Below are 27,781 nucleotides of genomic sequence, written 5' to 3'. Positions count from 1 at the left end.
TTTTTAGGGACATTTTAGCTCTTCAGTGTCTTCTGCAAAGTTGTTCGGCATTTAAAATACTATACTTTAACATAATGTAGTGCATTATTAGAGCATTATTGAGCTTTCTAGAAAGGTAAATGCTAAAAAGTGGGTTTTCCCATATAAATTTTCATACAAATTTGAAATGCAATGCGCCAAGCGGAGACAAAACCAATCGGTAAGTTTAGGGTTGTGTGGGGCCCCAAAAGAACCAAAAAACTTGGTTCTGGAAAATCGATCATTTTTCCCCACCCTAATCACTATATTCATCGACCGAACATACTCCGGTTTGCAACGTTAAACCAACGAGCAAGCAGTCTCCGGCTAAACAGTCACTGTGAAACATGAATTAATATTTTGGTACACCTCGCGAAGTCCTTACATTCCGGAAACCCTTAGATGAGTATTTGTTTTGCCGACCAACTTATTCTGAGTCAAAATTTGTTATTTTCTAAAAATTAACCTACCATGAAACGACATTAGCAAATTTTGTAATACATTTTTCGTTTTTTTTTAATTGAAATAATCGCATATCACGGAACAAAAATCACACCGATAAAAAAAAATCATCTTTGATAACATTTTGTTTGGAATTTGTAATTTCATGCAAGTTATATGGTTTTTGGAAAATAACACAATATTGTTAGCGACACTCGATCTGTCGCTGGATTTGGTTGTTGTTAAGCTGAGCATATACTCTATCGAAAACTAATAATTTAAAAAAAAAACAGCTTGAACTGTTTGTTTTCTCTCTCTTATTTTTTAACTTGTCCTCATTCCGTCCACGAAATGTTGTGTTTTAAATTTTACCTACTATGTTGTTCACATGCAAAGAGTGTTCCTAGACATTTTTCCGTAAATCTTTTTTTTGCCTTTCTCCTAGAAAGGTATAGCAATCACTGCAAAAACTAAAGGTATAAAAGTGCTCGAAAGAGCCGAATGACGTATATCACTTGAATCAGTTTGACGAGCTGAGCATTTTCTGTATGTGTGTATATATATATATATATATATATATATATATATATATATATATATATATATATATATATATATATATATATATATGTGTGTGTGTGTGTAACTCGATTTTCTCAGAGATGGCTGGACCGATTTTCATGAAATTAATTGCAAGTCTAGTTGCCCCATATATATTGAATTTTATTGTAATCGGATTTTTAGTTTGGAGGTTTTGTTTGAAAATGTGAAAATCACGAAACATCATTATCACAGTCTCTACACAACTGATTTTAACAAATTTGGTTTTAAAAGAACGGGCTACCTAAAAAACCCTTAACTTTTGAATTTCATAAAGATTACACATGTGATTCAAAAGTTATTTACAGAAACGTATTCCGGAGTGTGTTTAATCTCACTCACTTTTCTCAGAGATGTCTGAACCGTTTTCCACAAAATTAGGGTCAAGGTCTAGCTGCCTCATAACACCTATTAAATTTCAATGTAATCAGTGTGTAACTTTGTCTGTAATGTATCAAAATGTGAAAATCACGAAACTTTATTATCTCAGAAACTACACAATCGATTTGAACAATATTGGTATCTAATGAACGGGCTAGTTAAAGGGTAATTAATGAATTTTATAATGATTAGACACGTGGTTCAAAAGTTGTGAAAAGAAACATGTTCCGACGACTTTTCAAATTCACTCGTTTTCCCAAATATGGGTGGACTAAATTCAACAAGCTTAGTGTCAAATGAAAAGTTTGGCTTCCCTATAGGTTCCCATTTAATTTGATTACAATCGGATTTTTATTCCTACCGTTATGTATTAAATTATAAAAACAACTAAAGTCTATTTGCTCAAAGATTACACGACTTATTTGAGCATAACTAGTGTTATACGAACGGATTGTCTCTCAAACTCACAAGCAACGAATTTCATAGCATTTTGATATGTGGTTCAATAGTTATGAAAAGAAACGAAATTCGAAGACTGCTTTGATCAAAACACGATCAAAGATGCTAAGATGCTGGCCTATCAAGCCAGTCGTCGTAGGTTCGAGTCTCGGCTCTGGGGAGACTGTTAGTTGCAGTAGGATCGTAGCACTAGCCCCGCAATTGTCCTGTACACTAAACAAGTCGGCTGCGAAGTCTGTATGAATGAACATAAGGTCAAGTTCCGAACCGGAATCAAGGAAGGCTTTATACGTTCCCGTTGTTGCTCATGATTAAAGTGTACGAAATTCTTTTTTTTTTTTTTATATGCCCAGCTGTAGCGTTAATACGCTGGAATCTAAGGCTGGGACTTTTGAGCAGAATCTAACAGCATTACAGACGAACGTAGCCATGTTGCTTACTTCGACACTGCAGCCTTACGGCTATCTGATAGATTCCAAGTTTGGTTTCGGATTGTTTTATTGATTACTGTTGCACTAGGCCCAAGTTATAAAATGAATGTAAGGTCAAAACCTCCAGGAGCAATTCAACCTGACAAGACCAAAGTCACAGATGAACAAATTTACTCTGGACTGGAGGTTCCAACGGTAAATATATGATTTGAATGGAGAACGTACCTGTTATCACCGGTTCATATTACCGATTTTACCTTACATACCACAGTAGTATTGTCTATACCTTTCCAAGCCATCCAACCGTCGGTACTCATGTCGGCAGTCTTCCTCGTGTTCTTGGTCGTTCCTCCTCACGTCTGTTACCTTTATTCATGCCGTCATTTGTCCTCGATCGCTCCTCTTGATATGTCCCATGCAAGACCGTTCGCGCTCCTGCCCTATGTCACGTACCTGGTTCTTTTCGTTGTTCTACTGCGTGAATTTTCATCTCGCAGCCGCAGAACGAGAAAAAAAAGAGAAAAGGGAGTGGATTAACAACAAAACCAAACAGTACAGGCAACACACATCCACAATTACACTGTTAACATATTTTAAACCCTTTAACCACCCATAGACGCATGAGAGTCATTCTAGCAGAAAAAAAGGAAAAACGTACAACTGATAACGAATTTCTTTATTCCACTGGGTCAGTGCACACCCGTCCCTGGAATAAAGAAACGACCCCGCAACTCACGACACAAGCAAGAAAGAAACGCCAGACAGCTTTCGACGTTCAATGCATGGGGCATTGGTATACCGAAATTAACAAAAGTTACGATGCGCGACTAACTATTTTTGAGGTGCCAAATGCGCAATAATGGGTCGAATCAAAGCGAAAAAAGAAACGTTCCGACAGCAGTCAGATTGTAACTGGGATTGACATATGGGAATAAAGAAATTCGCGCAATTAAAATAGCTGATATTTAGTGAAAAAAAAACACGTGTACAGACACATGCATATATGCATACACACATGTATATATATAGAAAAATGATAATATAAGTAGTAGTAGTAGTTGTGAGAGAAATTAGAAGGGTTAGTAATGCTACTTTATATCTATGAGTGCAATGGATGGACGTCAGTCACGAGGTTTTGTTAGTAATGTTAGGGTTAGTATAAACCTCGCTTAAGCCCTACCGACCCCGCCAGTATTTAGTTTTGTTAGGTCATGCGAGACTAAAACCAGCCGTGTGATAAGTCAAGCTTATTAAAACAAAAGGAAAAAAATACAAACGAATGCTATTATGGTGATTATTGAATATTGAGTTGTTACTATTATGTTATTGCTTTATTATTATTTATATTATTCAGCTGGGCATAAAAAATAAAATAAAAAATTATTATTTATATTATTAGTTGTCTAATCAAAAATTGTGTTAGGAAATACGCTTGACAGATCACCGTCAAGTCCTCCACCCATGGGTAGGGGATTAAAGTGTACGAAATTCATTCTTTTATTTCGCTATTTCTTCAACGCAAATATTTTATTCCTAATTAATTTTTTTTTACTTTTTTATTCATTAATAATTATTTTTGATATTTTTCATTCTTAACATCTTTTTCTATTTTCTTCTTTTTTTTAGTTTCTTATATATCTTTTTGTCTTTCTCCTAGGTATAGTTAAGGATTAACTGATGAAATATGATGATTGAACACGTGGTTCAAAAGTTGTGAAAATAATGTCATATTTGAAATAGAAGAAAATCCTACTATAAATAATCGAATCTAAAATGATATTTAAATGAATGATATATAATCGAGTCCGCGTCATATATTTGAAACATATTTAATTCATGTTATTTGTATGTATGTGTTAATGTATGTTCATATATGTTTAAATGTCAAGTTTGAAATGTTTTTTTTTTTATTTTTATAAGTGGGGGATTTGTTAGTAATTTTAATTGTTAGGATTTGTTTGCTTTCGCAATTAGGACTTATCATTCGTAGGGATTTAAACCTACTTGTCAGAGCTGTTGGCTACCAAAAATTTGTTATTTAGGATGAAAAATAAATCTAGCAAATGTTATTAAGGTGTTTTTTTCTGAAAATTGATGTGAATCTATTTTAGCAAATAATAAGTTTGAATGAGAAAGGCTGGGTCTCACCGCTAGGTGGATTAATTTGGGTTTTTTGTATCATTTTGATGGTGCAAGTTACTCTAAAGGAATGAAATAAATGTTTAATTTGAAATGAAAGCTTAATCGGAAGCCCCTATGCGTTGATATATGAAAATTATTTCTATTATCTCATTTATTTTTGCTATATTTGCTATAAAAAATATAAACAGAAACTCAGCTCTTTTGAAAAAAAAAAAAACAGTTCGAACTAATTTTGCATAATAAAAGTAGGGTATCGAACGTCTTCGTCAGTGCTTTTCTTCGGCCCCCTTTTGCATAAGTTTGCTGCAGAAAAACTGCCGTAGAAAACCACGGACGAAGACGTTCGATACCCTATATAAAGTATTTAAATTATAGACTGAAATGTTTTGCTTGAAATCTCTCTTATGGTAAAAGAACCTAATAATTAACACAGGGAATGTGTCGAAATATACTTGATATATTTTTGAAATTTTCAAGTGCTCTACTCTGAAACATAAAGCCAAAATATGTAATAAAAAAAAGCAATAGAAATCAGAACTTTGGTGTTAAAGTAGAAATAGAAATTATGGTTGGGAGTTGATTTACTGTCCACACTGACAAAATTAAAATTGTTGGGGCGCTCATATAAAAAAGTTAATGCGAAATAACATTTTTTAAATCGTTTTCAACAAAGCTAAAATACACAAGAAGAGAAATATAAATCTGGTATTTGTCGCTACTTTGGAATTATTCACATTGTCTACATATTGTAACGAATCTTTGTGTTTGTTTTCGCCTAAGACATTTTCTTCCAATATTTTTATCATGTTGGCTCAAGTATTACTTCCTTCGTCCTTCGTTACAGCAAGACAATATCATTTCCCTGGAATTATCATTACCATAAGTTTTCTTCAACTACTGAAATAGTTTCATGTATTACTGTTGTTAGATTGGCTTGTCAGTTCGACCTATTATTGTGAATAATAGCGCGTTCATAAATAACTACAAATTGAAACCATTTTTTGAACTATACTTTTCCATGAGTTTGACCAAATTTCCATCACACAACCGCACCCTAAACCGACGTTCTTTCAAATGACTCCTGCACTGTGCCGTTTAGTAGCATTATTGCTCATTACCGTATCAGAGTTTGTCCCAGAAATGGCCGGAAACTTTTCTTGAGTACAGCTTTAGTGAAAAAAAAAGTAGCTTATAGTTAATGTTGGACGGCAGTTTCTGGATGACTTTCGGAGCGCATTGCCTGCCGACCGAAGAGTGCACATTTGCTGCCACCGGCCGATGCAACCACTCTCGGTTGGCTTAGCACATCAACCTCAACCGTTCCTCTCGCCTCACCAGCGGGAGAACGGCTGGACCCCGAGTGGAGACAACCGAACCGAGACCCACTCACAATATAGCGTAGTAAGCAAACCGCATTGCAACACGCTAAACGACGAAGTGCCTGGCACACAGACGAATCGTGAAATGAATGAAGATGGGGTTTTATTACGAGCTGGTAGTAGATGACTTTGTTGTGGAACGAATAAAATAGACCGAAAAGCACCGACTACAAGCATAGAATGGCTAGAGCTGATGAAAAACTCTTCTGATTTTGGTGGTTTCTGGTTTCACCATACATGCCCTTTGGCTGTGCGTACGAAGCTCGATGGGCACGAAATGGGTGCATCCGATGGGAGGACATCCGGCGACTAAAGTGGCTGAAAATGATTACTAGACACAGGTTGAAATCTTTGTTGATCTGATGACTACAGCAGTAGCTAGTAGTCATGGTTCTGTTTTTATTATTCGTGTACAGTTACGGTTTTAATCATTGATCGCTATAGGAACGAAAAGATATGTTTAGGCTCAAAATCCAGTCGAAACGAGCTTGCAAAGTTCATCGTCGATCCAGTCCGATCTAAATAAGTTAATAAGTTTTTTTTTGTAATTGGTAGTAAACAAGGTTTTACCTCAGTCAAATTATATAGAACTTATTTCAAGCTTCAGAATAAAATAAGTTTTTTGTTTCTAGGGAATTTCTTACTCGTCTTTATTGATTTTATTGATAAACATGATTTTATTGATAAACAAAAAGATAACAGCATCATTAATGTTCATACCAAAGATGCAAAAATAGAAAAACAAGCTGTGGTGTCCGAGCGGTTAAGGAGATGGACTTGAAATCCATTGGGTTCTACCCGCACAGGTTCGAATCCTGTCTACAGCGACAAACTTTTTTAATCATCCTCACGCTCATGCTCACTCAAAGACAAGAACACTTTCTACTAAATTTTTTTACAGATCAATAAATACTACATAAAATGTCGATTACTGCTAAGCGCCAACTTGTTCTAATGCTTCTCCACCATTTCGTATCGAGCAAATCAAACAAAATATCCTTGCGGACGGCGCTTTCTCGCGACTTAAGTAATTAATTATATATAATTACACGAAAATATACCGCCACATTCACGCGCAATTGAGCACACGAGCGCACAGTTTGCATGATTGCACTTTGAAGAGACCAAACTGCCGGCAGGGTTTGCGCTCTTGTACACCATGATGACGACGACGACGTCGCGGTGGTGCTTGAAGTCATCAGGCAGACTCCCAACGAAGCGCCGCCGCCGTCACCACTGTCACTTTTACCGCTGAAGGTGCCGGTCGAAACCTACGCACGGAAGAAAGAAAATAATTTGCATGTTAGTTCCCTAATGCGATTAATTCCTGCTTGTTGAACACGTCGGTAATTACTACCAGCCACACCCCCTCGCCGATTCCACTGACCGTGTAATGCCCTGATCTACTATCTCCAGCGGAAAGATTTGGCCGCCAATCGCCGACAAAACCGAAGACCATTGATATTGGAATCACGTTTTCCGATCGCACAGAAGGGACCTCCCTCGATTTTTCACTTTCATCTGTACGCGAGTAGCGTGAAATAAAAGCCACCACACCTGGCCTAGGGAAAATGATACCAAACATTATCGCTTTAAATCAAAGCTCCATGAAAATTGTTGCACTTCGTTTAATGGCACGTGTGATTTCATTTGAGATAAAATTCTTTCAACTAGGCTGGACTGAAACCTTCTAAGTGCGTAAATTAGCCCCACAATTGTCATGTAATCACACGCTAAACCGGAGTGTGTCGATAACGATTTTATAATCCCCGCTTGATTCCGATTGTTTCAGAATAACCTTTCGCCTTTTCGGAACATTTCTTCCAACAAGAGAAAGCACCATTTATCTGTTGAATCTACACAAATCAGGAAGATGCCAATCGTTGACAAATTCTGTGCGAGTACTCGCCATGGCACACATACCGATGTTCACAGATACAAAGGCAAAAGAAAGACAAAATACGCAGGATGATGAGCACACAGGAGAAGGAAAATCGCTTTCCAAGCACGTTACTGCCGCCGTTCTGCAGGGATGATGATGCTGATGACGCTGATGACGATGGTGACGATGGTTAGCAACAGAAAATATTTACTGCCTTTGTTGTGTAGGAAACAAATTTCCTATGCCATCAGGCAGAAGGGACGCATTTTCCCGCCGTCTTTCGTCCGAACGAACGAACGAGCGACGACGACGACGACCGACTTCTCGGCGCTTCTCCGGCTGGATTGGAAGCAGCATCCCGCCAGCCAACAACTGCCGCAGCTTTCTCTGTTGGCCCTCCCGCCTGGTCCCTGTGTAGGAAGCTCTGGTTTTATGCATTATTACGGCCTATACATTCAATCCTGGTTCCATCGGGTGTGTGTGACTGGAGATTTTTTTTCGTTTTTCATGATTTTTTTTTGCGATACTCTAACTGTAAGGAGGATGGTTGGACACATTTTACGTCCTTCCTTCGGTCGCTGCTTCTTCCCCCGAGAGGTTGCTGGTGAGCTGCAGTCACACGGCCGAGAGCATCGTATGCGTTCGGGGAGCGATGTGCTGCTGTGTTAGGGTGTGCGAAAAAATATGTCGAAATCGGCGATATGATAATCTGAAAACATATATAAAACACTATAAAACATCGAAGCAATAAATTATTGCTAGATCACGTTATGCAAAGTTCCTATCCTTTTTTCTTTTGCGATAATTCTCTTCAAAATATTTATTGTATCTATTGTATGTTATTCTTCTGTGTTCAGACGAGTTGACCTATGTTAAACTTTTTTGTAGATTTTTATTCATTTTGTCAATATTTTGTGTGGGTCTAGTATTCCTTATTGTGTTTCTCTGTGATTTTTTCTCTCGTCATTTGGTTAGCTGTGATTTACATTTTTTTCGTTCGGTTTTTTTGTTTCTTATTCAATACCTTCTTGTTGCTTTTCTTTTGTATTTATTCTTCTGGAGATTACTTGTTTTGTCTTTTACTGTATTTTCGTTTTATCTATTACGACATTTCCCATCTTGTTTTGTAAATATTGTCTATTTTATTTGCCATTTCACTCGGCATTTTTCAATTTTTGTTTTCCTATCTTCTTAAACTTTTCTCGGTGGTAATTTTTGTTTGGTTCGTTTTATTTTTTTCATAAAATAATTTAAGTGAATCAATCTCAGCATATTTTGTTTTTTTTTTTTTCTCTTGTTTATTCAATTTGTTTCTACTTGTAGTGTGTATTGCGTATTTTTCTCATTTTTAATTCTGTCTTTTTTCACTTATTCCGTGTATTTTTTTCTGGTTACCGATTACTAGTTGCTCTGTATGTTTTCTTATATTTTAACTGTTACTGTTTTCTGCCGCTATTGTTCACTTATTTTTTTCATGATTCGTGTCTACTTTGATTTAAAATTTTATTTTTCACATTCTCAATTTTTTGTTTGTTTTGTTATTTTTGATTTCTTGTTTGTTGTTTTTTGTTTGTTTTTGTCAATAGTTGGAGATCTGTTTTCTTATAACGTCGTTTTTGACGTGGGACTACGTCTTTGTTTTCTATACAGGTATGCATTCTGTAAAATTGGAAATGAAACTGGCAAATGTTGCGTCAGATTTCAAACGATAATAACAGCATAACCACATGATGGATAACAATAACCAATATGTTGTTGTATAGATAAAATGTTGAACAATTTTGTAATACGCTTGTGATCATTATTTTTTCACTGCAAAACGGTAAAAATCGATAAAAAAGTGTCAACGACAAATTTACGCTAACAATCAACCAATCACATGCGAGCATTCCTAGCACAGACGACATGAATAGGCACCAACAAATCCCTGTGATATTCTCTGTATCAATATCCAAAAAAAAAAAAAATGACAGAGTCTTCCCGTCCCAATAGGTCAATTTATGTTTGCTTTCATGAACCTAGATTAATTTGATGTCTCGAAGGTAAAGGTTTCTCGAGAAGTGTGAAACAACCCCTTTTCTTGAACAATTTCTAAACCAGCTGTTAGAACGTGATAGAAACTGATGTCTTGAAATATAACATGCTGGTAAAAGCAACAGTACCGTAGAGTATATGTGGAGCAGAGCGTCGCTAGTTTCCCGTCGTCTATCATTGCAGCGGGGGCACGAGTACTAATCGCGTGCAATCAAAACTGCAATGCTGCTAATGATGGTGATTGAAAGTTTATCTCATGAATATGATTACCATAAAAACCATAAATTACTCAACAAGAATTGAACATGTTTGCAACGGTTATTAGTTATTTTTATTTATTTTTTATTTTCGATACTCACAGAATAATCGTGATCGACATAATATCGAACGAGTAAGTTCCTAAAAATATTAATTTATAGAAGAGTAAAAGCCAGCGAGTGCTTATGAATTTTTTGTCCATTTAGTAAGATCTATTCAGAATCTTTTTTCACATTTCAATATTGTTAGATATTTTTTTATTTTTAACTTAACAAATAAAATAATATACTTATATTAGCTGTCTTCGTAATACAGTGAATGTAATTGTTGACAAATGAAACAAACTTGTGAAGCAAAAAAACGAAAATGAATCTTTTTAAACTATAACTTCGTTGTAAGTGTTAACCCTTTCCGACCGAGCCCACACAATTGTGTAGGTAAAATATAACGGATAACAAAACCCAAATCGAAGCAATTCCTATATAAAAACACTTGCTTGCTCCGGTTTTTTCATTTTTTGTAGCAGCTGCGATGTTGACACTAGTGTTGTGAACAACAAAACAATAAATAGGACGTTCAAAAAGCGAGAGATAAGGTTTTGTTTAAATCACCTTCTCCTTACGCAGTTATATGGGCCCGGTCGGAAAGGGTTAAATGTTGTTTGCACAAAAAAACACTACAGGCACAACATCACCAAGTGTAAATGAAGTTCTTTCGAGTGTAATTATATATATATTCCTGAAAAAAAATGAAGAGAATGCTGAGAATTAAAATAGGGTATCGAATGTCTTCGTCAGTGGTTTTCTTCGGCAGGTTTTTGCATAAGATTGCGACAGAAAAGCTGCCGAAGAAAACTACTGACGAAGACGTTCGATACCCTACGTAAATCACTGAACAGACCAATTTATTGTGTCTGTAATTACAGTAACTACAGTGTTTAGTCCCACGTCACCATTTCATACAACCCTAGGGATGAATATCTTGCAGTATTCAATTTTCCTTTGTTTGTGCATTTTTATTATTTATTTTCTCTCACTTAGTATGTTTTAGAAATTCTCTATTTCGTTAGTTTTTCGCTGCTCTTTTTGTTACATTATTCCTTCAATTTTTGCTTGCTAATCAATTTATCCCAGTTTGCTGGTCTTCGCAATGGTGTTGTCCGTTTTTATATCATTTTTTTATATTTTTGCTACTTTGTTGATGCCCTGTGTAACCATTTTTCTGCGGAATTTTCTTATTCATTTATTCAATTTTGGTCATACCTATTTCAACATTTCTTTTGGTTGATTCTATCTTTGTTGAAGTTATATTTACATTTTTTATTTAAACTTAGGTTCATAAATTGTTGTTTACTTTGTTATCTAGTTTTTGCTTTCTGTTTTTTACCCCCTGTCTATGTGTTTACCCTGTCTGAACATTCTAACTATTATTTTTTATTCATCTGCTGAGAAAATGCTTAGGCGTCGTACCCAAATTACGTAACACTAAAAATCCCAACAATAAGTAACGTTCGATATGACTCCACCCCCTAAAATTACACAACGCTGAACAACGCGCCCTTCTTTACATTTTCAATTTCGAGAAAATATCTCAGTTTCTCCCCCATACTCCGCTATATAATTATAAGTAACGCTGCCTTTTTTTTTGTAAGATTTGTACCACTGCGACCATTATTTTGATCTTTTGTGGTGAACGCTTACTTAACTCCCTTCTCCTCCTCCCGCACTTCAAGCGTTACGTAATTTGTATACGACGCCTTATATATTCATCGTTCTATCAATCTTTCTGACTCTATAATTTTTCATAGGTTATATTTTTCTGTTTATATTTTGTTTTTTTTTTTTTTATTCTCGCTTTTTTCCGTCGGTTTATTTCCGCCACTGTTGTTGTGCCAATCACCGACGCCCAGGGAGGCGACTCCACCCAAGACCCTAACTTACGACCCGTTGATTAACGGACCGGCGCCAACGGCTTTACTTCCTCATGCGATGGAAGGCGTGATCCCAGAGATTTTTCGCCTCAGAAAATCTCCCGGTGTCGGCTAGGATTGAATCTAGAACAGTTGGATTGGTTTTGAGTGGATCACGCCACCCCACAACCATCGACACCTATGTCGGCTTTGGAGAATTCGAACCCAGGCGTCGAGCGTGGTTGGCGGAGACGTTACCAACCACGCTAGGCCCCCACATTTTATACTTTATTCTCTTCTTAAGTTTTTTTGTCCTAAGACTTGTTCTTTCCACCAAGTTTTTATTTATTATTCTTTTGGTCGTGTCTGCGTTGTATTTTCCGTCTGGCAGTTTTCAAGTTTTCTGTACATTTTTTTCTTATTTAGCACATAAGTCTTACAACTTGCCTATTCTACTTTTTTTCTTTTGCTTTTTTTTCATGACATTCAATAATGTTTGAGGTTGAGTGATTTCTTTTCTTATTTCTTAACTTATTTCTTAACTAATCCTTTTCAAATTGTTGGTCTCTGTAGTTGTGTTGTCCTTTTCGGGATATATTGTTTTAAATTCATATAGGTATTCATATATTCATATTTATTTTCTTCCTAATTGCATTTTTTACCGATCTATTTTAACATTTCGTTTGTGTTGATTTTATCCTGAATATAATCATTTTGACTGCTTCCTAATTTTCCCCCGCTTTTGTAAATTTCATCTATCATCTTTTTAGTAACTCGACAACTTTTACGTATAGTTTTTCTGTTTTATTTGCGTTTTTGCATCTTTTTTGTTTTGTGGTCATTTTTATTTGTTTTATTTTTCTGTAACAATGGTCTAGGTTTTTTTCATTGAAGTTGAAGTTTTTGCTTTCTTGTTTGTTTTATTTTCTGGTTTCTGACTTCTGATTTGTTTTTTATGTTTATTGTTAATTTTTTTCTTGATTTTATTAGCTTTTGTTCCACTGTTTAAGTGTCCAATGTGTTTTTGTGATTTGTTTTTTTTTTATAATTTGTTTACTGTATTTTTGTGTCATAATTTCTGGATCTTCGCTTTCTTCTGTTTGTCAAATTTTTCTCTAATTTTGACGTAAGACTATGGCTTTTTTCACTAAACTTGGGTACATTCTGTGAAAATTTAAATGAACATGTATCTGTTTTGGTTGGTGGAATGTAAGTTTTCAAATGCTAATAGCTAAACGTGAAAAACGTGATCGTCAACCTTTTGAGTATAAAATGTCAATGTCATTTATATGCTATAGTGTATTCGACAAAGTTTCTGTAGATCTTAAGGGGCAACTTTTGATGCAAATAAAATTTTGAATAATTCATCATTTTTTTAATCACTTGTCAAACCAAAATGAAATCTTCAGCAAAGTTGTAGACAGTTTTATGTAAAAAAAAACTTTGCTGAAGACGCTTTGGTTTTTTCTCTTGAAAATCGACCACATACGGGTAGTTACATACACAGACATCCTCAAAATTGCTAAACATCAAAAAATATCAAATAACTTTTTCTGATGTGATTTTAGAGGCTTGCTATGTTCTAGACATTTTTTCATATTTGAAAAAAAAATACATCATTTTGCCTAACATACCTTGAGCAAATATTCAACTTTTCAATAAGGTTTATGACATTTTTGATAAAAAATGCACTTCTTCAAACTAAAATTTCTCGCAAAGCTGCAAAAACAATGAACTAAACTCGAAGGGGGGGTTTAGTACTAGCTTTCCCCGGTGGTTTCACTAGCGCGCGCTTGTGTATGCGTATAGTGTGCATATGGGTCATTCCATACGAAGTGACCACGAAAAAGCACAAACTTGGACACGACCATCACAGATTTTGCTCAAAGTTGGGAGAATTATTCATCTACTGTCACTTTGGGAAAATGCCCAGTTTTGGTGTCGATTGGAATGCCCCCCGCTCTGTAGGACCCCCTCTTCATTGCAAAGTCACGCAAATTTTGTTAAATTTTTTTTTTCTTTTTCTTACAATTTATAGACGTAAGATGTCGGAAAAATACTGATAGACGATTTTTGAAGAAAATAAACCAAGGAATCTAGAAAAAATATAACTTATGACCAGAAGTGTTGCCAGATAAATTATTTTTGTATTTGAAAACTAAATTTACATTTTTCGGCAAATGCAGCCATTTTTATTTTAAATTTGATAATTTCATCGTGTTCCTTGGAAAATTTCACGTAATAAACAACTATCATCCCGAGGTAATAGGAGCCAATCTCGAGATATAACATTTTTACGAAAATAGTTGTAAATTTCGTAATTAATTTATTTTATAAGCTATAGACGTAAGACACCCAAAAGATAGTGATAGGTGTATTTTGAAGAAAATAAACCAAGGAATCTAGAAAAAATATTGTTTTTGACCGGAAGTGTTGCCAGATAGATTATTTTTTTATTTGCTAATTCTATTTTAAATTTGATGGTTTCATCGTTTTTCACGGAAAATTTTACGTAAGAAACACTCATCACCCCGTGATAATATGAGCCCATCTCGAGATATAGCATTTTTACGAAAATAGTTTTAAATTTCGTAATTAATTTTTCGTAAAAATATTATATCTTACGTTGTTTCTTACGTGAAATTTTCCAAGGAACACGATGAAATTATAAAATTTAAAATAAAAATGGCTGCATTAGCCGAAAAATGTAAATTTAGTTTTCAAATACAAAAATATTTATCTGGTAGCACTTCTGGTCAAAAGATATATTTTTTCTGGATTCCTTGGTTTATTTTCTCCAAAAATCTTCTATCCGTATTTTTCCGACATCTTACGTCTATGAATTGTAAGAAAAAGAATAAGGAGATTTTTTTTTCACAACATTTATTTGACACTAAGGAGATTTTTAACAAAAAATGCGTGACTTTGCAATAAAGAGGGGGGTCTTACAGAGCGGGGGTATTCCAATCGACACCAAAATTGGGATTTTCCTAAAGTGACAGTAGATGAATAATTCCCCCAACTTTGAGCAAAATCTGTGATGGTCGTGTCCAAGTGGCATGTACACTTCGTACTACCCATATGGTATTTAAATGTTATTGGCATAGTGTGTGTAAGATACGCGTATGGTGTGTGTTGTGTGGTATGGATACAGCAGAATTAGTTTTTCACATACATTGTAGTCCTACGTCAAGCCTTCGTTTGATCACTAAGGCACATACCCTTGAATTTTTTTTTAAATACAATACGTTCTTCAAGTTTTTATTACGTATTGTTTCGAATTAATAATGTTCTGTTTGTTTTAATTTTTGATTTTCCCGTTCCTCCTTTTATTTTTTTTGTATGTTTTTTTCAGTTCCCGTTTTTCTAGTTTCCTGTAGTATTTTTTCTATGATGTTTTATTTTATTGTATTGTTTTTCTCCCTATTTTTTGTTATATCTTGTTTCAGTTCATACTTTTTCTATTGTTTTATCGTTTTGTCTGAGGTATTTACCCTCTGTGATTTTAGTTTTTTTTAATATATTTTTATCTCCTCGCATATTTTTTGTTCATCTTTTTTTAAATCATTTTCCATCTCTACTTTTCATTTTTCACCTCAGTTCATCTTTTTTTGTTTTGTTCTCCATGTTTTTCTACATTTGTACTGATGAAATAATGCAAACTTTGTTCGATTTGTGCTTTTGTTTTTAAATAAAAATAGTATTTGAAGATTTGTTTTTACTCAAGTTCATGTTATAGTAATTCTGATCTGCTTCTATTTTTTCTGCCTTATGGGTTGTAGTAACTCAAGAAATTTGTAACCTTTTTGCAAGTTTCCTCAAATGTATAATTTAAAAAAATACCAACCACTATAGAATTCGTAAATTTATCGTCATTTTCTGTAATGATATACCAATAAGAACGCTTCCCTACAAATCATTTCCGATAACTCAAAGGACCACCCTCCATCCATAATATCCTTAAACAAGTAGGAACGATGCACCTTGTGACAAATAATGATAAACCAGAGCTGAAGAGTGAGTACCTCATCAATTCCGTGTGCACAAGTTCTATGATGCAGCTCTTACCTACACTCACGGAAGTACCGCTTCCAGCAGATACCGTCACAGTTCACGTCAAAACTCTCCCTCTCCGATCCCAAAGCAGTTGCAGTTGTTGATAAGTTATAGGATTGTGAGGAAACATTTTGCTACCTCAACACAACACAAACAGGCAAACAGGCAGAACTTCGACAGTCAGGAGGCACTCGCACACACTTTGAAACTCATCCGAAACAATCTTAATCAGCTCGAAAAATATATATCAATAGAAGGGAAATGGAGACACCCGGGCTACCCTAAACAAAGATTGAGACCAAGAGGACGAAGGATTTCATTTATTTTACAAACATATTTTAAGTAAATCATCACACTATGGGGTATTTTACTTTATTTTATACGCTTCATTTTCCCTCTTCCTCCGCAGCGTGCCTAGTTGGAACCCCTTTTTCTCGTTTCGTAGCCTGTCGGCAGGCCAGGAAAACCCTCGAGGCGGTTCGGTTCGTCCCGGCTTGCAGTGCACCGAGACGATCCACAAGTTGGTAGTTATTTGTGTGTTTGTTCTTGTGTGTAGTTAACAGCGGGAAGATATGAATTTCCTCCACCTCCGTGTCCGCATGTTGTAGCAGCACATTATCCCTCTAATGTAGTGACGACAATAAATATAAAATCTATTTTGTGCCTCCGTTCGGTCGTTGGTCGGTCGTTCGGGCGATAGCCTGCCGGTGCGGGTGCGGGTGGTGCTGCTGTTCTCGCCAGCAGAGAACGGACGAAAGACGGGGGTGAAAAAGTCGCCGTCGTCGTCGTTGTCGACTGATGATGGTCTTTCTTTTCCTTTCGAGTGTCGAGTATAAATCCGAATCTAATGCTCGATCGATTGTGGAACGCGCTGCGGCGCGACAAGAAACGCAAGTCCTTCAAACCGTGTCGAAGCGGAGTGGATAACTTCCGAACTTGACCACTTGAAAGGCGATTGTGTTGTGCCCGCACCAAAGCAGAGGAAGGGCGCCCGGATATGCGATTATGCTTTCGATAATTAAATAATGGGCAGAGTACTTACGGGTGATCGAATATGCTACGAAAGGTTACGAGCTTTTCCGCTGAAATGTGTGTGTGTGTGTGTGTGTGTTTATGATCCATTGTCGTGTGCAGGATTTATGTTTGGAGGAAACCCGACTTTGATAAATTTGACTGGGATGTACGGAGTTACATTGTTAAACATACAGTGTTTCGGACTAACATAAAACCAATAATATTATGAATAAGGAGAAGATGCTCCAGTGTCTCACAGTAATCAATGATTATTACATGAGTCGGTTTGATCGTTGCAAGCTTACGGTTTGCTGATACTTAGTTGAATATTCAAAAAGCAGGAGGGATTAGCATAAAAATAGTAATACCACCCATAGAAGAACACTATGCATTTCGGTGTTTGCCCTTATTTAGTTATGCCCAATTCTGTTATCAGAGGCCACGGCCATGGTGTGATTGGAAATGGTTGTAAATATGATAAAAAAGTGATATATAGTTTAGAAGAAGCTTCAGCAATGAGTCCACTGCATTCATGGCAAAGTTCATTTTAAATATTGTGTGTCATGCTTGTCAGATGCCGTAAAACTTTAACTGAATATAAGTCTGGTGCAGAGAGAATGTCCCTGTTTATTGCCCTCTTTCCGTTATATCCACTCCACTGACTGAAGATGTGGTCCTCCGCCAAGCATGAGGTAGTAAACATTCCAATAGAAGAAATAGAACATAACAAACGGCGTACATTCTTCTGTCAGCGAGCGAAAACATCATCTGCCGCTCGGTGCTTGGCTGGCACCGCGGTTTGTATATCGAGGGAAAAACCTGCTAAACGGATAGAACCGACCGAGGTAAGAAGACCTCGCCGACCAGCATTCCTTTGTGCTGAACGAACAGTTATAGATATATCAATGAGAACGAGAGAGAGAACGAGAATAGCGGTATGAGGGTTCTACACTAACTATTCCGCATATGCGCAAAAAACCCGCCTTCACCCGCCTTGATGGCAATATTGCTTGCTGTTTGGTGTGTGCACACAAAAACCTAAATTAATCCGCCTAGCGGTCAGACCCAGCCTTTCTCATTCAAACTTATTATTTGTAAAATAGATTTACATGAACGCTTCAATCCAATAAATATGTATTCACTTTTTGGGTTCTAAAATAATGATGTTGTAATAGAAGTACAGGTCGGACTCGATTATCCGGAACATCAAAAAATTTTTCGTTCCGGATAATCGAGTTTTCCAGATAATCGAATTCCGGATAATCGAGTCTAAAATTCCGGATAATCGAGTCTAAAATTCCGGATAATCGAATTCCGGATAATCGAGTTTCCGGATAATCGAGTCTCCGGATAATCGAGTACGACCTGTATAAAATATGAAATTTGATGTAATGTAAATGCTCAAAAAATAGCGAAACAAAAGAAATGACTCTTAATTTCGAACAATTCAATCACGAGCGATACCGGGAACATTCAAATGATACGATACCACATTTAAATTATATTGTGGCCACATATATTGATCAAAGCAGGTATAGTTTTAAAAAGCCTTGGAATTTCTTTTCTTTCCATAACTTTTGAACCACATATCAAATTGTTATGAAGTTTGTTATTTGTAAGTTTGAGAGATGACTCGTTCGTATGACACTAGTTATGTTCAAATAAGTCGTGTAATCTTTGAGATAATAGAATTTCGTTGTTTTATTAACAATTTAATACATAACGGTTGCTTAAGTTCGATTATAATCAAATGAAATGGGAACGTATAGGGCAGCCAAACTTTGAAACCATGTGTTCAATCATAATTCTTCAGTTAACCCTTAACTAGTCCGTTCATCTGATAATACTATTGATCAACTCGGTTGTGTACTTTCTGAGATAATGAAGTTTCGTGATTTTCACAATTCGGTACATTACAGACGAAGTTACAGTAAAATTCAATAGGGTGTTATGAGTCAGCTAGACTTTTCATCTGACACTAATTTCGTGAAAATCGGTTCAGCCATCTCTGAGAAAAGTGAGTGAGTTTATGTATTCTTCGAAATATGTTTCTTTTCATAGCTAGATTTCACATTTTTAAACATAACAGGCGAAGTAATATTCCGATTGCAAAAAAAAAATCAATAGGATCTTATGGGGTAACTAGACCTTTCATATGACACTGATTTTGTGGAAATAGGTCCAGCCATCTCTGAGAAACATGAGTGAAATTAACCAGTATTCAGAAGACGTTACTTTTCATAACTTTTGAACCACACGTTCAATCTATATAAAATTCAAAAAATAAGGGTTTTTAAGATAGCCCGTTCATTTGATACCAATTTTATTGAAATCGGTTGAGTGGTTTCTGAGATATTGATGTTTCGTGATTTTTACATTTTTAAACATAACCTCTAAAATAAAAATCCGATCACAATGAAATTAAATAGGGTCAAATGGGGCAACTAGAACTTTCATTTGCACATAATTTCATTGAAATCGGTCCAGTCATCTCTGAGAAAAGTGAGTGAGTTTAAGTGGTCTTCGGAATATGTTTCTTTTCAAAGCTGGATTTCACATTTTTGAACATAACAGGCAAAGTAATAGTCCGATTGCAAAAAAAAATCAATAGGGTCTTATGGGGTAATTAGACCTTCCATTTGACACTGATTTTGTTGAAATCGGTTCAGCCATCTCTGAGAAACATGAGTGAGATTAAACACTCTCCAGAACACGTTTCTTTGAATAACTTCTGAACCACACGTTCAATCTTCATGAAACTCGAAAGTTAAGGTTTTTTAAGTAGCTCGTTCATTTAAAACCAATTTTGTTAAAATCGGTTGAGTAGTTTCTGAGATATTGATGTTTCGTGATTTTCAAATTTTTGAACATAACCTCTAAACTAAAAATCTGATTGCAATGAAATTCAATAGAGTCTTATGGGGCAACTAGACCTCTCATTTGCAATTAATTTCATGAAGATCGGTCCAGCCATCTCTGAGAAAATCGAGTGAGATTGGGAGAGCGTTACATACACACACACATACACACACATACAGAAAATGCTCAGCTCGTCAAGCTAAGTCGATTGATATTGAGATTCGACCCTTTGGAGCACTTTTATACCTTTGGTTTTTCCAGTGATTGCTATACCTTTCTAGGAGAAAGGCAAAAAGAAAATTATCATTGCACTGCTTGCTACCGATTTGTTTAAAAATATACAAACCGAAGTATAAACGATCGACGGGCGGAATGTAAACAAAGCACATTGATCATGAGTGGCTATTGGTATGTGCATTCGCACACCAGAATAGAGCATCGAATCGGTCTGAAATAGCGGTTTATGCCTTGTTCACGCCAAGCACTTTACCCAATGTGAAAGCCACAGTAAAATATTTTGATCTAAATCGGCACGATTACTGACAGCAGCCGATCGAATCCACCTCTGGGAGAAAATCATATGAGAGGTGAGTTATTGCCGACTATAAATAGAGAGCAAATCGTTTCTGTTTTGCTCCATACTACTTATGGTATATCTTGATGGGATCAACAATGAATGCTGTACTCATGACAAGTAAACGGTAAGTAATGATCCAAGAATCGCACTCTAAACTGAATATAATAATAAAATAATACAATTCATAACAATAATTGAATTGAGATTCCCAAGTTCGAACAATAGGATCTAATTAATAGACACCATACAAACGGCTCACCCTTCGCTCAGAAATCAACTTTAGCAGCTGATGAAATTTCAGCTGCAGCATCCGCACTAAGTAGGGGTGTCAAATCTGCATTACGGGCCTTGTTATGCTTATGAAAGTTTAATGTCGGTTTATTTATCGCACACCGGGGAAATCACACACGGGTGACCGTTTCAATCACTTTCAGATTTGATTACCCACCCGCTTGGAGGGTGTTTAACAACAGTGAGTGTTGATGGACACTGGGTTATGATTTTGAGTAATTTTTAATTTGATAACACTGGTTTATTCAAAAAGAGAAAACGTGATAAAATTTTTATGCTTTAGATGACATAGTAAAAGGGGTACAGGGTTAGAAAAAAATTCTTAAAATTCAGTTGTTCTCATTATACCTGTGTTTCAATTATCTGCTTTTATTTCTTTCGCTGTTCTGTTCATTTTTTCAGCTTTTTCATTTTCTTATTTCTGTTTGTTCTACTTCTATGTGTTTTTGGTTCTCGTCTTCTGGTTTGCTTTGTAATTTTCTGGTAGTTTGTTTTTCCGTTGTATGTTTATTACTTCGGTATTATTGTTATGATATTTTTTATTTTCCTTTTTGAATTGTTCTTTTAATTTATCTATTTTAGACCCTACTATTATCCTGTTTCTTCGCTTCCTTTTTCCTGTTCTGTTTTCTTTTTTGCATGTCTTCGTTACAGTTTTCCTATTATTTCTGGTTTGCTAGTGTTTTGTTTTTCGGTCCCAGATTTTATGTTTTCTAGATTTTATTTTCCTGTATTTTTTGTTCCTATGCTTGTTTACATATCTATTTTCCACGTGTGACAACTAAAATTTTGATTTTACTACTATCAAAAAGCTATATGAACTTAGAGAAAAACCGATTGATTTTTTTGAAGGTCCGTTCATCATCAGCGAAAATAAATAAACAGAAAGATTGCATGCAAAGGCACGACCGCAAGCTTGACGTAGAACTACGTAAGGGGCCGTCCACATTCCACACGAACACAATCGTCATTTTAGACCCCTGCCCCCGTCTCCCCTCGTGGACATTGACCAAACCACCTTCTCCCCCATTTTGTCCACGTGGACCTTTTTTTACAAAGAAAAATTTGAGAATGTTTGTTCCTGCCGTTTATTCAGTGATTATTAAGAATACCGTCTGCTGGGGTGAGATTGTGCCAAAAATGGATACATTTTTGTAATGTACACATTTAGGCAATGAGTTTGAACCAAATCACGTCAATGCAAACTTAAATGTTTGGTTAACGACAGCCGCAAATATGATTAAGTTACAATAAACTATAATTTTGCTAAAATTAAATGAACTTTGGCCTAATCTCACCCCTTCTATGGTGTGAGATTGTGCCAAAAACAAAAAGTTGAATTTGATACCTTTTAAATTGACAGTTGTGTATCTACGAATAATTCGCATGAGTAACATGATAAAACAGTAAGTATAGGGACGACCATAAACAACGTGGACTATCAGGGGCTGTAGGGGGTTGACCAGAAACTACGTTTCATATGAATTATAGAAAAATGTATGACTGGATCAAATCGATATCTGGAGTAACCAGTTATGAAAACGTGGCTTATGGACAGTCTCTATACACATAGTGGCGTCTCCAGGTAGCTTAGAAAGGGAAAACGTTAAGACATAAAGCCTGAGAAGACTTCTCGTTTCAATGATCATGTGTCATTGACCACTATATATTTCATTGGAGATCTCAAAACAGCTGGAAACGTACCCACAATCCTCCTTCCTCGCTTTAAATGTCATCAGTTTATATAGAATAGGTGTACAAAATTTTGTTACATTCCATAAGTAATATCAGTCATTGTAAATTTCCATCTAACAGTTGTTAGCTTACTGTTCTCAAGCTTTAAATCGTTATTTCAAATAATACTATAGCTAGACAACACACCCTATGTAAACAAAACAAGTGTTTTCGGTGTATACTGATATAATTTTGTCGTGAAGGTCAATTCCGCACACTGTATCGTTCATTATAGCTTGGCACAATCTCACCCCAAAAGGGCTCGAAAAGTGTACAGTTTGGAAAAACATTGTTTTCTGAGCCCACACAGGTTCAATGCATAATATTTCCTCAACACATTGGAGACGACATCCTAACGTACCAACTGAGTAGTAAGTTGATGTGATTTCTCGATCGGGTTGGTTTCCCAGGGACATTTTTCGATAATATTATTTGCGCATGTTTTTCACCCTGTACTTTGAAAAATTATTTAAGTGAAACAGTTCACTGTTATTATCTATATTTCATTTGAAGTTGTGAATAAATATGTCACGTTTCATAAAGTATTGAATTTGAGGTATTAGGTTCTAGAAATCTCAAGTAATTTATTATACAAACATTTCACGTTTTGGCTCAATCTCACCCCCGTGGCTTAATCTCACCCCGGCAGACGGTAACAAAAATAATTTCTAAATCAACCCAAAACCAGCTATTAAAGAACAAAATCCAAAAAAAAATCAGCCTTAGAGTACTGAGAAACGCACCACAAGGGCAAAGCGATCATCTCCATAGTTCAAAAGAAACCGAAAGAAATATAATCATAAATTATACTTTGAACGATTTGAAAAATAAACACAATAAATTCCAAAATCCACTTTAAAAAGACCGTGATTTTTAAAATAGTTGTAAAACACTAGAGAAAAAAACAAGTAAGAGCTGAAGCCTCTGTAGAAGCTGAAAAAATAAAATGCTCTCTACAAGGTAGAAAAGACTAACAAAAAACAAATACGCCAAGTTTCGCACAAAATGCATTAAAAGGCCTAGTAGCAAACTGACTTTTTGAATGTGATTTGAAACTGAAAGTAAAAATATATAGTTCTAATTTCAGGAAAACAGGTAATTGAAAAGACAGGAAAAAAACTGAGTTAAATTTATCTTACATCAGGAAAAGGCCGTAACCTACAATCAAAAATTTATCCCAAACTAATGTCAATACAAAAAAAACGTCTTTAGAGGTAGAAATAAAAACATACTGAAAGTTATGTAACTTTAGAGACATAACTGAAAGCAAGTAAAAATCGAAAATGAAAGCAATTATGAAATTTTTTTCTCAAAAAGTATCCAATGAAAGAAAATTACTTTAAAAACAGTTGAGTTTAAAAACGAAAATAATAATAAAGTAAAAAAAAATATACGAAATTACCAAATGGAGGTTGATTGTCATTTCCAAAATTATTATTTTGTTTTTTCATTTCCAAATGAAAAAAAATATTAAAAAACATGCCGCCTAAAAAACGATTTTCCTGGAAAATCCGCGTAAAATAACCTCTTAAATTTCGAAATTCGCGTAAAAAACGTGTAAATTCCTAATCCACCTGAAAGAAGATTCATAAAAAAGACTTAAGTGTATTAGGTACAAATGGAGTCGAATGGTTGTTTAGAAACGTTTGCCGTAATGTGATAATGCTTTATCTGGCCAAAACAAATACCTTCCATCGACATGACGTTTATGAAGGAATGGAATCAAAGTTTTTTTCAGACTTTTGTTCTGGTAAACACCCTTTATTGATAGCCAAACCAATGGGCTTGAACCAAAATTTTGGTGCAATTCAGTTATACCTGTACAATGCGCTTGCACAAAGCTCCTTGTTTCGAAACCATTTTGAATAGAACTTAGCACGCATAAAAAAGGGAAAATACCTGCATAAAGAGGGGAGGGAGAGGGATCATCAACATTCACTCAGTTTTTTTGAGCATGTTTGTTGTTGAGTAAGAGAGTCTAAAAAAAATTTCAACATTTGAGTTGTCACCCGTTATTCGGCTTCGTTTTTTTATATTTCAACTTTCCTTTTCTTGGAGTTTTTTCCGTTGTCTTATCAGAGTGTCTAGTCAACTTCGGAAATAAAATTCCTTGATTTTTTCAGGGTTTTCTAGACACTTAATTTTATTTCAGTACTACTTTTTTCCTCACCCAAAAGTTAAAAAAGCAAAATTTACTTATTGTTGTGGATTCATCCTGAGTTCTCTAGGTTTTTCGAGATAAAATCAAATTTCCTGATAGTTTCAGGTTTTCTTAGCGCCTGGAAACCCTGCTTATTTCTTTCGTATTTATCGTATATTTTGAGCTTTGTATTTTACTGTTTTTATTCTTTGCTGCGTCACCTTTTATTGATGGAATTTTTCTGATGTTCTGTTTTGTTTTCTTCTTGTTTCCTATTGTTTCATTCTTCCTTTAAATTAGTTTCCTCTTATTCGGCCGTGCTTATTTTGCTATGACTTTCCAAATTTACTAGTTTTCGTTGTTTTGTTCTTTGTTGTTCTATTTCTAATTCTCTGCTTTCCTGTATTCCATTGTTCACTTTTTTAAAATCATTGTTAACTGTTTCAATTCCATTTTCTTTTGACAACTTGCTGATTTTTGATTCCTCATTCCTGTTAAAAAACGTAAGGTCGTCAGTTTCAAATTAGGAGCAGAATCATTATATGAAACTTGGTATCCGTATTCTGAGAAAATAGACTTCAAATCTTTATCCTTATTTCCCGAATTTGAAATTCTTGTTTCAAACTCGATTCCGCTCAGATCTTGTGAATGAAAGCATAAATTTGAAATTATGATCCAAAATTTGAAACAAAAATTTCAATATGTACTATTATGTTTTTGCTCTCCCACTAGTCCATTTTCAGTTTTTTGTTTTTTTTAAATTTATTTTTTTTCTAATTAGCGGTTTGTTTTTGTTTGGAATTCTTAGGTTTTTAGGTATTTTGCTTTTGTCTCTACATTTGTTTTTACGATTGTTGTCTCAACATTTGTTTTAACGATTGTTGCTTTTCTGTTTTTGTTTTCATATTTCTACTTATTTACTATCTAGTCTTTCGAAGTTACGTTGCACTGTTTTTCTATTCTATGTAGGTATGTCTATTTTTCTTCTTTGATGCTTCTATGTATTTTTTTGATATTTTTTTTTCTTCTTTTCTGTGTTTTGTTCTCCTGTATTTTTTCCACCGATTTATTTTTGTATGTTTATGATACGTTGCTTTGTAAATGTTTGACTTCACTTTTTTCTGACTTTTCGGTTATGATTATATACAGTAATCACCCGATTATATCAGTACCCGATTTTATCACATTTTTCCCCTGATTTTATCATCATATAACATTTCATCAAATAAATGTCAGTATGAACTGATTTTCCATTTAGATTCAAAATTTTAGTACTTTTGGACAGCTCTGCGTAGAATAACATCATTCTGGATACAGTTTTCATTGAAAACTCAACCATTGCACAGTGTTTTTTGGCGTTTGCGTTCGATTAATTGAATAGTGATTCAAGCTATTAAGTATATTCATATATCTTTCAAGGTATTAAATAACGCATCTTTTGATATAGAAAAATGGGTGATCAATTCATTTCCATTTGATTGAGATAGACGCATAATGTCTTCAGCAAATCTTTTTCTTATTACGAACCATATGAAGTTTTCTTTCAAAGGCACTAAAAATCCCAATTTTCGTTCTAACTTTTTTCGACATTTTTCCGAATTTTTGAACCTTCTACAAAGTTATCAACTTTCCAAAAATGCATGTTTTTGCAAAAAAATATTATGTTTTATCTATTAAAATAAACAAGCTATTTGCCATATAATATTTTCAGGGATAATTTCACGTCCACCATCTCCGAATCTCGTTATTATTCACAAATGGCAGTCTGTCACTGTCAATTAAGATACAAATTTCCGTCTTTTACAGCCTGTAGACGCATCCTCGATTAATTTTTATTTTTAAATTCATCGATGTTGTTTCAACTACGTCATCGATTTGTTTTCTTCTGTTTTCTGCTTGCGGGTAAATGAAGAACAAGTAAAAAAAATCTCAATTTTCATGTGTTTTGAAATGTATTGAAGAGATATTCTGTGAAAGAGCTATCAGTTAAACACGTAAACACATTTAGGGTCATTTCTGATCCCTCACTTATATGAAAGCCTTCCCTTCCAGAGGAGGGAGGTGTGTCAAGTTACCATTGACATATTTCTTACTCCTAAAAACCTCACCATGTGAAATTTGGTTCCATTTGTTTGATTAGTTTTCAAGTTACGCAGAAGTTTGTGTTATCTTTGCATGGGAGCCCTCCCTTTAAGAAGAGGGAGGGGTCTCGAGCTACTCTAATAATTTTCAGGCCTCAAAAACACCTACATAAGAATTTTAACACTGATTGGTACAGTATATAATTTCCACGTCAAAAAGGATCAGAGAGACAGACAGACAGATATAACTGCTTTTGAACATGATTAGATTTCTTGTAGTAATTTATTTTTTTATAAGAAAATATTAATAATTAAAAATTTCCCGATTTTATCACTTTCCCTATTTTATCACCCCAAACATCATCAAGGGTGTGATATAATCGGGTGATCACTGTATTCATATTTTCACTTGTCTTTTCTTGAGTGTGCTTATATTTATTTATTTATTTATTTATTGAAGAATTACTCACTTTGATGTTAACTCTTTTCTTCAGATTTTCTGTTCTACTAATTTTTTCGTTGTACTGGTTTTTCTTTTCATGTTTCTCTGTTATTTTTGTTGTTATTTTTCCATTTTCTAGTTTCCTGCAATTCTAGGTTCTGTTTTTCGTCTTCGTGTTCTTGTTTTTTTTTTTATTTCGTGGTTATTATTTAATGATTATTAATAACTGTTTTTATTTATTACTTCTACTATGCTGATTTTTGATTCAAGTTCTTTTCTTAAAAATTTCTAAGTCTCAAATTTAACGCTTTAGAATCAGAATTTAAAACCCTGATTCCGATTTTCCATCAAACTATCAAGGAGAAATACATACATTTTTTGGATTTGTTTTTCTTTTTACTCCCCGCTCCCCCATCGTAGCATTTCGTCACAAAGTCAGACCCCTCTAGATAATTACGTAGATTTATAACATCCCCCTCCCCCCGAGACAATTACACGACCTTTAACAGACGAAATAAAAAGAACAATTAGAAATAATCAATTTTGTTCTTGGTTTCATATTTGCTACCTAGCTTGGCATGAGCCCCCATCCTCCTCCTCGTCACATTCCGTCACAAAACTACAAACCCTCCCTCCTCCTTCGAATGCTACGT

At 35.0% G+C, this 27,781-nt stretch overlaps 1 protein-coding gene and 1 non-coding gene across 2 annotated transcripts in view; one reads left to right on the top strand and one right to left on the bottom strand.

Moving 5' to 3' along the window:
* LOC129731001 (N-glycosylase/DNA lyase) overlaps window positions 1-27,781 on the bottom strand; it is a 224,363-nt gene that overhangs the window by 96,002 nt on the left and 100,580 nt on the right. The window lies entirely within an intron of this gene.
* Window positions 6,597-6,678, top strand: Trnas-uga (transfer RNA serine (anticodon UGA)). The gene has a single exon. It is a non-coding gene; the product is annotated as a tRNA-Ser (tRNA).

Source organism: Wyeomyia smithii, chromosome 3 (genome assembly GCF_029784165.1).
Source record: "Wyeomyia smithii strain HCP4-BCI-WySm-NY-G18 chromosome 3, ASM2978416v1, whole genome shotgun sequence".
Lineage (NCBI taxonomy): Eukaryota > Metazoa > Arthropoda > Insecta > Diptera > Culicidae > Wyeomyia > Wyeomyia smithii.
Note: the sequence above shows the minus strand (reverse complement) of the source record. Positions and strands in the feature narration are given on the sequence as shown.